Source organism: Ipomoea nil, unplaced genomic scaffold (assembly GCF_001879475.1).
Source record: "Ipomoea nil cultivar Tokyo-kokei standard unplaced genomic scaffold, Asagao_1.1 scaffold2848, whole genome shotgun sequence".
Classification (NCBI taxonomy): Eukaryota; Viridiplantae; Streptophyta; class Magnoliopsida; order Solanales; family Convolvulaceae; genus Ipomoea; species Ipomoea nil.
The window spans coordinates 1477929-1489318 of NW_017619276.1; positions in this window are offsets into that span (position 1 = coordinate 1477929).

The following is an 11390-nucleotide window of genomic DNA, read 5'->3' on the forward strand; positions in this document are numbered from 1 at the left end:
ATGTAAATTTTAATTTAAGTTTGTATGTTTCTAAATAGTTTGTAAGTGTGAAGTGTCTAACTGCTTAAGTAGTTCAGTATTTAGTAGTTAAGTTTGTAAAATCAGTTCTTTTAATTAAATAAATTTATTATTTTTGCACTTACAATTTTATTATAAATAAATAACCGATTTATTCGACAGTTTAAACGGATATCCGTTCGATAATTCGGTTGAATATCCGACGGATTTGGGTTACAAAATAAATAGATAGGGGCTCGAATAGTGTATCCGAAATCCGATCGGTGTGGACTTCCGTGAACCCGGACCGCCGAACCCGTCCGCTGCATAGCTCTAGATATTATATATGTTATATATAATCGCGGAAAAGAAAAAGTGATTAGTAAATTTTAAATTTGAGAATTGTGGTTGGAACAACTTTGAATAACTTAGAGGTCCATCATTGCAGTGCAACTTCTTTACAAGTATACCCATTTGATGACAATGTTACGGTTGGACTATCCCATTGTTTCATCTAGGGGTTTAAATAAATCCAGCGGAATCAATTTTAAATAGTCAAAATTTGAAATTTTATTTAATTTGAAAAAAAAAAACTCGAGCTCGATTTTAATTCGAGCTATTAGAATTGGATGGGTTGAATGCCTTTACTATTTAATTTTTTAAAGAATAATAATAATAATAATAATAATAACAACAATAATAATAATAACAATAATAATAATAATAACAACAACAACAACAACAACAATAATAATAATAATAATAATAATAATAATAATAATAATAAATAATAATAATAATAATAAGTATTTTACATCCAAATAGACAAAAGATCATAACAAACTCATTACATCTTGATTATAACTTTTTTTTTTTTTTTTTTTTTTTTTTTTTGAAAGTTACTGGCTCTATTACATTGTAGTATCTGTTCATATACTTTCTCAACCTACTGAAACACAAAGAACCAATAACGCCTCCACATCCTGATTATAACTAATTTATAACATATAAACATAATATATAATTAAATTTGTAATATTGTATTTATATTAAGTATAAAATATATAAAATATAAAAAGCTCGATTATGTTTACAAATTGCTCGAGCTGAGTATTATAAGACTCGATTCGTTACTCGAACTACTCTAGCTCGAGCTCGGCTCGGCTCAACAACAATACAGTGGAATTGAATTCAAGTACTTTAACTCATTTATTTCTATAATTTCAACTGTTCTATAGTTATAATTTTTTACTAACAGAGTAATGAACCCTTTTAGTTATGAGACAATACTAATGTCATTATTATCATTCTAATATTTCAAGGCCACCACATCAGATCGCCATCCTAAATGCAACCCTATATTTTATCACATTTCTAATTTCGTTTGAATATAAAACATAATTCAGAAGCTCAATATCACTGTGATTTTAAGCATTTAATTACATGATGTATTAATGTTACAGCCTTTGGCATGAAAAAACCAATATAGTATTAGAGATACAATTGTTATCAATTGGTTGGTATGTCCGAGTGGTTAAGGAGATAGACTTGAAATTTGTTGGGTTTGGCCTGCCCTGGTTCAATCCTGCTGCCGATGATTTACTTCTGTTTTGCCTGCGTAACAGATCTTGGAGAGAACAACTATATATCTAATATATATCAAGCCTGCGTAACAGATCTTGGAGAAAACAATTATATATCTAATATATATAAAGCCTGCCTGCGTAACTATATATCTAATATATATAAAGCCTGCGTAACTAACAGATCTTGGAGAGAATATCTAATATATATAAAGCCTATCTGCGTAAGAGATCTTGGAGAAAACACAGATCTTGGAGAAACAACTATATATCTAATATATATAAAGCCTGCGTAACAGATCTTGGAGAAACAACTATATATCTAATATATATCAAGCCTGTTTTATATATCTAATATATATAAAGCCTGCGTAACAGATCTTGGAGAAACAACTATATATCTAATATATATCAAGCCTGCGTAACAGATCTTGGAGAAAACAACTAGAAACAACTATATATCTAATATATATAAAGCCTGCTTGCGTAACAGATCTTGGAGAGAACAACTATATATCTAATCTATATAAAGCCTCAGGATTAGCCAATTTGGGATCTATTTTTTTTTTTAATTGAATTTATTACATTGTAGTATCTGTTCATCTACTTTCTCAACCAAGCACAAGCCTCCACTGAGGCTCAATATCATGACCTTCCATATAAAAGAGTCACTACACGCCATCTGAGCACAAGGTGCTTGGCTGTGATCTATATATATATATATATATATATATATATATATATATATATCTATATATATATATATATATATATATATATATAAAATAATGAAATTATACTCTTATTGGTCGAAATGGTATGCTTCATTTTTATTTTTGTGGTCTGTGTATATAATTTTTATTTTTGAAATGGTTTGCTTCATTTTTTCCATGTATTTTAATGGAACCTTAAAGAGTATAAAGATAGAGAGATTGATGCAAGGTTTTATAGTGGTTCGAGAAATACCCTATTCCACTTGTCTTCTTAACAAATGAGGGATTTCACTCATATTTATCACCAAATAGAACTAACAACTCCACTAAGACAATTGAGAATGACTTTCTTCACCAAGTTACATGTTCTTCATTGCTACACCTGTTGGTGATAATGAACCACAATCAATTTAATATCCTAAAAATAATATTTATATATACACACACAAGTATATAAAATATTATTGGATATTTATCCGAAATATATATATACACACAAATATACATAAACCGGATCCAAAGGTTATATATACATGTATATCTACGAAAAAGATATACCAATATATATCACCCAAAATTGAAACTAATAATCCTCAGATTATAAGTCCAATCCAACTAATATATCAAAAGAGGGAAAATGGATTTTTGCTTAAAAGCATAATCCAAACAAGAAAGAAGGAGAAGGAAGAAAGAAATGTACGAGTTAGGCGAGTGCCTTTCTTTCCTTAAAACCTTATTTGCCACCTTCCAAAAGTGCTAGGAGCGTTGTGGCCTAGGTCTCCCAGGATAAAACGTACAACGGTTCGACGTTTGAGCACCCAAACGAACGAACCCGGCGAACAAGAGCGCGGGCAAAACACAGCTTCAAGAATGGAGTAGAAGCAGAAGTATTTTGAGGCTTGGTAAATTATTTTCTTGTGTGTTATTCAAATGCTACTACTCAACTCCTTCTTATATAGGGAATGAGGAGTCAATAACCTTTATTATGGCATTTAAGGGCATCCCTCCAACTCTTGTAACGGCAACCATTAACATGGGTGTTAATTCAAAAATTAAAATTAAAATTAATTCAAAAAATTAATCTCATAACAGCTGAATTAAATCCCAACGGTCACAGAAAAGAGCTTCAGGCCAAACTTTCCGCCTAAGTAGTAGTTTCGGCCATCAGGCCGAAACCACTACTTTCGGCCACTACATGAAACATATGAAACAATTGTTTCATATTTCAAGTTCCGTGGTGGCCAAGGTGGCCCACGAAACAATTGCAATTGTTTCATGTTTCAATTTCGTGGCCAAGGTGGCACACGAAAGTGAAACAATTGCACAATTGTTTCATTTCGTGGTAACCACCAAGGTGGCACACGAAACATTGAAACCAAGTTATCATGTTTCGCCAGTTTCATTTCGTGACTGTCTGAATTGGAAAATGAGACCGGAATGGGATAACTTAGCCAAGCCTTTTTTATCTCATTCGGGGATTTGATTTGCACCCCTGCGCGTGAGAAAGAAAGCATCTATGCTATACAATTCAATAAGCTTAAAAAGAGCTCTTGTATAAATAGTGGAGCAAATCCTCTTCCCAAACCAATGTGGGACAAAAGCTCACTTTTTCCCTTCATTTTCCAACTCAAATGGATCTACTTTGAGAATCAATATCTCATTCACCCATTATCCGTTTTGAGCGTACAATATATCAATTTCTTCGTCTCACTACGAAGAACCCGAATCCACTTTGACCCGACCCAAATAGGAAGTGGACCCCACTGATAATTATACCACAAAATAGCCACTTAATATGCCATTTTATGCCATTTTATGCCATTTTTTCCAACAATCCCCCACATGAATGAAAATTGATTTTCAGGGTATTTTTTTTTTTTAAATCGGAAACAAACTGTGTTCAACGGTCGATCCCTGCATAGGATAGGTAGGGATCACTATACCCTTTGAACCTTCCCTTGTAAAGATATGTTTACTCTACTGGCTGTAGGTAGAACGCAATGTCTTTGAACCGACTGTCGTTTGTATAGACGATGACATATCTCACACAGGAACCTCCCAACCATGCTCTGTTCTCATGAGTGTGCCCATTTTGGTCGTGGGTCACCGTCCTGGTCCTGCAAGAGTTTGTGAAGAATTGTGCCCATTAATTCTCCTTTGAAGCGACCCTCACTTCTCTCTCACATAGGTGATTCTTTTCCGAGTATCTCGCATACTCACACATGTCAACCGACATTCGAATCATTAAAGCACCAACGTGCTAGCCTTGTGCGGGAGTCACTATTTCTAACGAGGAGTGGTAGGAAGTCCGAGACCCCCACAGTGACACGCTCCGTTCCATAATTTAGTTGTCCCATTGAACCTAGGTGCTAGCTAGGTTGGGTATCCACTATAGAACTTTTAGTCCAAGGGCTTTAGACCCATTCCTCGTTCCAATTTCTCCACAACCATTTGCTTACCCTCGGGTTAGCGAGTTAGCGACCGCTACGTTATCTTTTGACATCACGTAGTCAATAGAGATAACCCCCGTTGTGAGAAATTGTTTAATGGTATTATGTCTATGACTCATAAGTCTAGACTTACCATTCCACATCTAACTTTGTACTTAACCAATTTTTTGCTTGACTATCGCAATGCACACAAATTGGAGGTACGAGTTTATATCTAGGAACATTCCCGAAAAAATGGCATAGCCATTCGGCCTACTCGCTTGCGACACAAGTCTAAGGCTCTCTGCTTAGATCCCGTCGGATCTTACTGTAACACCCCCCAAACAAGGCCCAAATAAAATCCCTAACACATGCAGATTAAACAACAAAACTAGCACATCGGAAGATAAAACGAGAACTGGATAAAAGAAATCCAACGGGGTGTCACGCCACGTCTACCAAACACGGTAAACGCTACGGCAAACAATCTACAAGTGTATACATCTATCCCAAATCATCAGTCTAAAAGCTACATCGGCGCACAGGCCACAAAAGCAAGATAAAGGTGCTAAGCTACCAGGCTCTAGACATCGCTCTCGTCTAAACATCACCTGAAAGATACAAAGATAAACATTGGGACGACGCCCGGTCAGCGAATAATGCTGGTAGCGCACCAATACCGTTAAGTATCATATATAGATAGATATAAGGTGCAAAACCATTTTCGAAACGGAATACATAAGTATATAAGTCAAAAGCCAAGATCAATAGACAACACAAGACTTATCACTCTCAAAGATAACGCGGGAACACATCCCAAACCACAAAGGTTAACCACAACACAAAGGATAAAGACTCACCCAATGGCAACACATGCCAAAACAACACAAGCCTTCGTGACTACACACGTCACGAGAGAAGATCACACAACGCCGGCTTTACAAGCCCTTGCAACATCACCCATCACGAGTTGGTATGCCTTCCTTATGCCCTGTTCCAACCTTAAGGCTACCCCCAACCTTGTATCTTTTTTCCAACCATTACCTCCAGGACCCCTGTACTTCTTAGTCCAACCTTATTCCCCCGGGGCCGTCGTCCCCCACCAACAACCACCAACGAATACCACCAATCACGGCAACACATGCCCGGATAACACATGTTATCCCCCAAAAATGTGGACCCATCACTCAGGCCACAACTCCATAATCACGTCACGGCCACCACGAGGACCGCTGCAATACCTTGGTGACTAGTGTCCCATACCACTAATCGTGTAATCCAGGTAGAGCCACACACGCACCACAACTCACACGAGAGTCAAACAACGGATCGCAACGAAGGTATGAAACGTACTCAATCAAGGAACGGGTCACAGCACAACGACAACAACGATGAATAACACAAGTTATCATCAACTAAACGGAAGGTACAAACAACACACACGCTAGCATTTAGACGACAAACTAGCATGCTTATCAACGGGGAAACTCAAGATAATTCCGAGGAACACACAAGACACCTCTTGGTCCAACGAAACACAATGTTGAACACTTAGCAAGATTCAAGACACCAAAGTCCTACATGGATACCTACCATATAGTTCTAGACGTACGAAACATCAAGAAGACACTCAAATAGTTCCACAATAGAACAACGGGAAGTCAAAAGACCAAACACCAAGACAAACAAATCACGGGGAACAAATCCCGAACGAACACCATCGTGTTCCCCGCGGGTGGACCCACGGGTAATGCCCCACCCGTGGTCCCGCCCGCGGGAACACATCCCCACAGGCCTATGTACCCGCGGGTAGGCCGGCGGGTGGTGCCCTGCCCGCGGGAACATCCCTGTTCCACAACAAATTCCTTCGGGGATTTTCTTCTCCAAACACAAATTCAAGTCCAAAACATGCCAAATCTCACCCAATACAACAAAATGACTTGAACCATGGAAAATGCCAAGCAATGACACAAAGGAACCCTAAACACAAGCTCTAGATATGCAATATCACAAGATAAATGCATAAACCCTCACATTTCATAACAAAGCACAAGTAGAATCCAAGAAATCACATATAGGTAAGCAAAATAGGTTTTGTAGAGCATGGGTTACCTCTTGAAGACCAAAAGACTTCACTTTACACCACAACAAGCTCTCCACTAGGCTCACTTTCCAAACCCACTTCAAGATTAAACCAAAAGATCATAAAGATCCTACCTTTAAGAAAAAGACAACTAAGATGGAACCAAAAACACAAGAGGAACTTAGATCTTACCCTCCTAGATGCCCAAATAGGTGAAAGGTTGAATCTTGGAAGAAAAACTTGGAATCTTGACAAGGGTCTAAACTTGGCTTGGAGAATAAACTACACTTCTTTTCTAGAGAGAAGGTAGAGATATTTTTCTAGGAATTGTAAGGAATGAAATGAAGAAGTCTTCTAGGTTAGGTTACAATACTAACTCTTGGTGAAAAGACAATAATACCCTTACTAACCCTTAGAAAGTGTAAGGAACAAGGGAACTCCCCTCAAAGCACAATGTACAACACAACTTAAAGGTTGACTAGTAAAATTCTAGTCCTTGAGTATTAAAAATCAGGATTTTAGGAATCAATTCCTCAAAAGGTATAGAATTAATTACTCAGTTAATTCATGGATTGAAATGTGGATGTTTGGGGTGTTACATCCTCTCCCCCTTCGAAGAAGCTTCGTCCCCGAAACTTGGGTACGACGAATTCAAAGCGAATGGTATCAAGGAAACGAAATTGTGACAAGAAGTTCAAGAATAGCCCTTTTGGTCAAAAACTCTAAAAGTACTCACAAGGGTTCCAAAGCAAAGAAGAAGGTATTTCAAATTCAAGGATTGGTCAAGAGTTAAACAAACGGATAGATTGAGCATCAAGAACTCTACTCTCAGCGCAACCACCAACTTCTAGGAAACAACCAAAAACTAAACAACAAACTCCAAACACCAACCTACTAAGCTAGCTAAACAACAAGACAACAAGCAAAACAAACAAGCACGCAAGGCAAACAACAACCTAACACCAAGCTAGCAACAACTAAGAAAGAAACAGCAAGGGAAAAGCGAACGGGGTTACCGCAACACAAACTAGAACTCCTCACTCTCCGACTCCCCGGCCTCTTCAGACTCCTCTTCGTCTTTGTCTCTGTGGCTTGAACTGGCTTCAATCTGGTCCAGCCTCTGATGCACTGCGACGAACTGCGCCTTCACAAACGCAAAGCCCTCGGCGATCAAGCTGTTCTGCTGACGAAGCAAAGTGACGACGTCATGCTCTCTCTTGGTGCGAGCTTCCTTCCTTCTCCGGCTTTCCTCACTGTCTGATTCACTTACTTCAGCTTCCGCGGTCTCCGGTGCTCCTACTCCGTCTTCTTGGTCTGCTTCCTCCTCAGCTTCTTCGTCACCACCCAAACTCTGGACTGCGAGGCTCAACTTCCCGGCATGGACTCCAAGCTCAGCAGCTAACTCCGCCCGTTCATCAGGTGCTTTCCTTGCAACCTCTTCAAGCGTGATGTACTCACCATCATCCAACTGAAACAGATTACAACTCCGGAGATTGGCGGTATCCAACACCATCTTTCCCACGGCCTTCGGAAGACAACCGTCCTCACTAACACCCTTCTTAACCAAGATCCAACTCAGCACCATACCATACGGCAAACTCTTCCGGTTGTGATCACGGCAAAACACCATGTGTTGCATCATCAAAGCAGGCAGGTTGAACTTAACCATATTCTTCAGACAGAAAGCAAAGGTCCACTCCAACTTACCCAACAAACTGCTCTTGTTGTTGTTAGGCAACAAACAATCTGACACCAACATCACCAAGATCCTTTGTTCCGCAGACAACCACTTCTTTTCCGGCCTAGAGGCTTGAGTGAAACCACTCGTACGGCCCAACAGATAGCTGAAATAGTCACGGTACCCCATGGTATCCGTACTAATCCAAGAATGACCACTGTACTGAGCCACTCCGGTAGCAGACAAACTCAACAACTGAGCCAACCTCTTCTCAGAAAGCACAACTTTCACACCTCTCACCCTAGAGGTGATCTCAAGCCTTTCACCTTCCCTCGTCACAACAATGTGACGGTAAAACTCTTTCACCAAACTCGGATATGTCTCGGCCCTTATGGCGAGAAACCCATCCAACAAACCTTGATACCTAAGCATATCCAACAAGGAACTAGGAAAAGATTCCGGATCAAAAGCTTTACCTTCAAGAACGAGGTAATGGGTATCCACCCATTCCGCTTTCCTTGCCAAACTTGACCTTCTAGGCATGGTTGAAGATGACTCAAAGCTCAACAAAATGACCCAAGGCTTCTCCTCCTTCTCTACTCTCTCACGCTGCTCTCTCCCTCTCTCTCTCTCTCTCTCTCTCTCTCTCTCTCTCTCTCTCTCTCTCTCTCTCTCTCTCTCTCTCTCTCTCTCTCGCTGCACTCTCCCTCGGTGAAGGCGACGCAACGGCCCAGCTGCTACGACGGCGAACGGCGGCGAAGCGGTGGCTCGACGACGGCGACACGACGGGCAGGTGGTGGTGGCGGGTTGCAGATGGAGCTACGGTGAGGGGTGGGTGCTGGGTGGTTCACGGGTAGGGAGGGAAGAAAGAGAAGAGGATTTGGGGATTTAGGGATTTGTGTGAAATTGGGGAAAAAGATGATTAAATTTGGGGGTTTTGAACAAAGTGGAAATTTATAGTTTAGGTGGAATTAAAATGGGTTAGGTTTTAAGAAAGACAATTGGCTTAAGTGGTTTAGAGGTTGGGTTGACAAAAATTAGGCTCGGGTTAGAAACTCCAAGGTTATAATTAAACATTAGGCTTGGCTTTTAAGCTACACAAGGAAAGGTTTTTGGTATGGATTTTGCTATTCTCCCAAATCAAAGAATACATGGAAAAATTTAGGAAATGCACAAGGAATTGTTGTAAGAACAACCAAGTACAAGGATTGAAGAATTGATCTAAGCACAAGATAACTCAAGGATAGATGGCTACTTCACAACAAGATTTAGATGCCAACTAAAGAAGTCACTTAGCAAGAAGAGTCTAAACTAAGACTCAAAAGAATTGCTATCAAAGAAAGCGTACCAAGGATTGCCAAGCAAGAGACAACTATGAAACACAAGGTAACACTCAAGATACAACGAACATGACGATTCTGGGGAAACAAACAAGGGTGGGCTAGAAGAAAGGGGTTACCTGCCACTTCGTCCTCCATCAAGCCCTCCGACTCAGCCTGCGAACGCGCCATCACGAAGACCCTTCCAGGCGGCCTAGCTCCGATAGCTCCGCGACCTGAACTCCCTGCTGGTGCTCCTCCGGCTCTCGGGGGTGGCGGCAACGCTCTCTGACCGGCAAGCTGGGGACACTCCGCGACTCTGTGACCACGATCCCCGCATCGGAAGCACCTAAACACCTGGCCGTAACAACCATGGCCCGCGTGCACCTTCCCACACCTTCGACAACCAAACGACTTAGCTTGATCCTGAAGCTCCATTCTGATAGGTCCTTGAGAAGAGGATGACACGGCCTTAACTTGAAAGCTCGGTCGGGGCTTCTTGAAGGTGGAAGAACCTCCACTCTCAACTCTCTTCCTAGCCAACTCCAACGAACCCCTCTGAAGCTGCTGAACAAGAAACAGATCCGCGGCACACAGATACGCATCCTTAAGGGAACTGGGCCTACTCACCGTCAACGCTTTTCGTGCCTCATAATTCAGATCGGCAACGAAACGCTCAACCTTGGCAAGCTCTATAGGCACAAGCATCCTCGCGAAGCACGCCAGCTCTAAGAACTTCTTGTGGTACTCAACCACAGATAAGGATCCTTGCTGCAGATGAAGGAACTCATCAAACATGGCGGCTCGCACATGCGCTGGGTAGAATCTTTCGCGCATTCTGTCCTTGAGCGCGGTCCAATCAAACCCAGGCTCTTCAAGGAAGGTCGGACCTTCGTAGACCCACCACAAATCCGCTTCTTGGCAGAAGTAGAACGTTGCCAGTTCTACTCTCCTCTCTTCGGGGCAGCCCACCACGATGAAGATCTTATCAAACACTCGTAGCCACTCTTCTAGGACTACAGGATCTTCCTCGCCAGCGAAGGTTGGCGGCCGATGCCCTGACACCAAACGACCAACATCGCGATGTCCAGCAGGGGGAGGAGGCGGCACAGCTTGATTGTTGTTCAGCAAGGCTTCACTGAGCGACTGCATCGTCTGCTTCAGCTGATGGAGATTCTGAGCGAGCTGCTCGTTGGTCGGGGTCTCTGGGGTGCGAGCGCGGGGACGAGGAGGCATCGCAAACTTCTACAACAACAACGAGATTACCAAAAGAGCAAACAAGCAAGACAGAAAGCAACACACATCTCACCGAGCAACCTAGAGTCCTAAGCCTAACACTTAGCTTCTTAAGGTCGCTTAGAGGTCTCAAAACACACTTAACCACTTAGAAAGTCTAGACTTAACTCATCCTAGGTTCAAACCTAGGCTCTGATACCAACTGTAACACCCCCCAAACAAGGCCCAAATAAAAGCCCTAACACATGCAGATTAAACAACAAAACTAGCACAGCGGAAGATAAAATCAGAACTGGATAAAAGAAATCCAACGGGGTGTCACGCTTAACACCCCATGTTACGACCCCTAAAA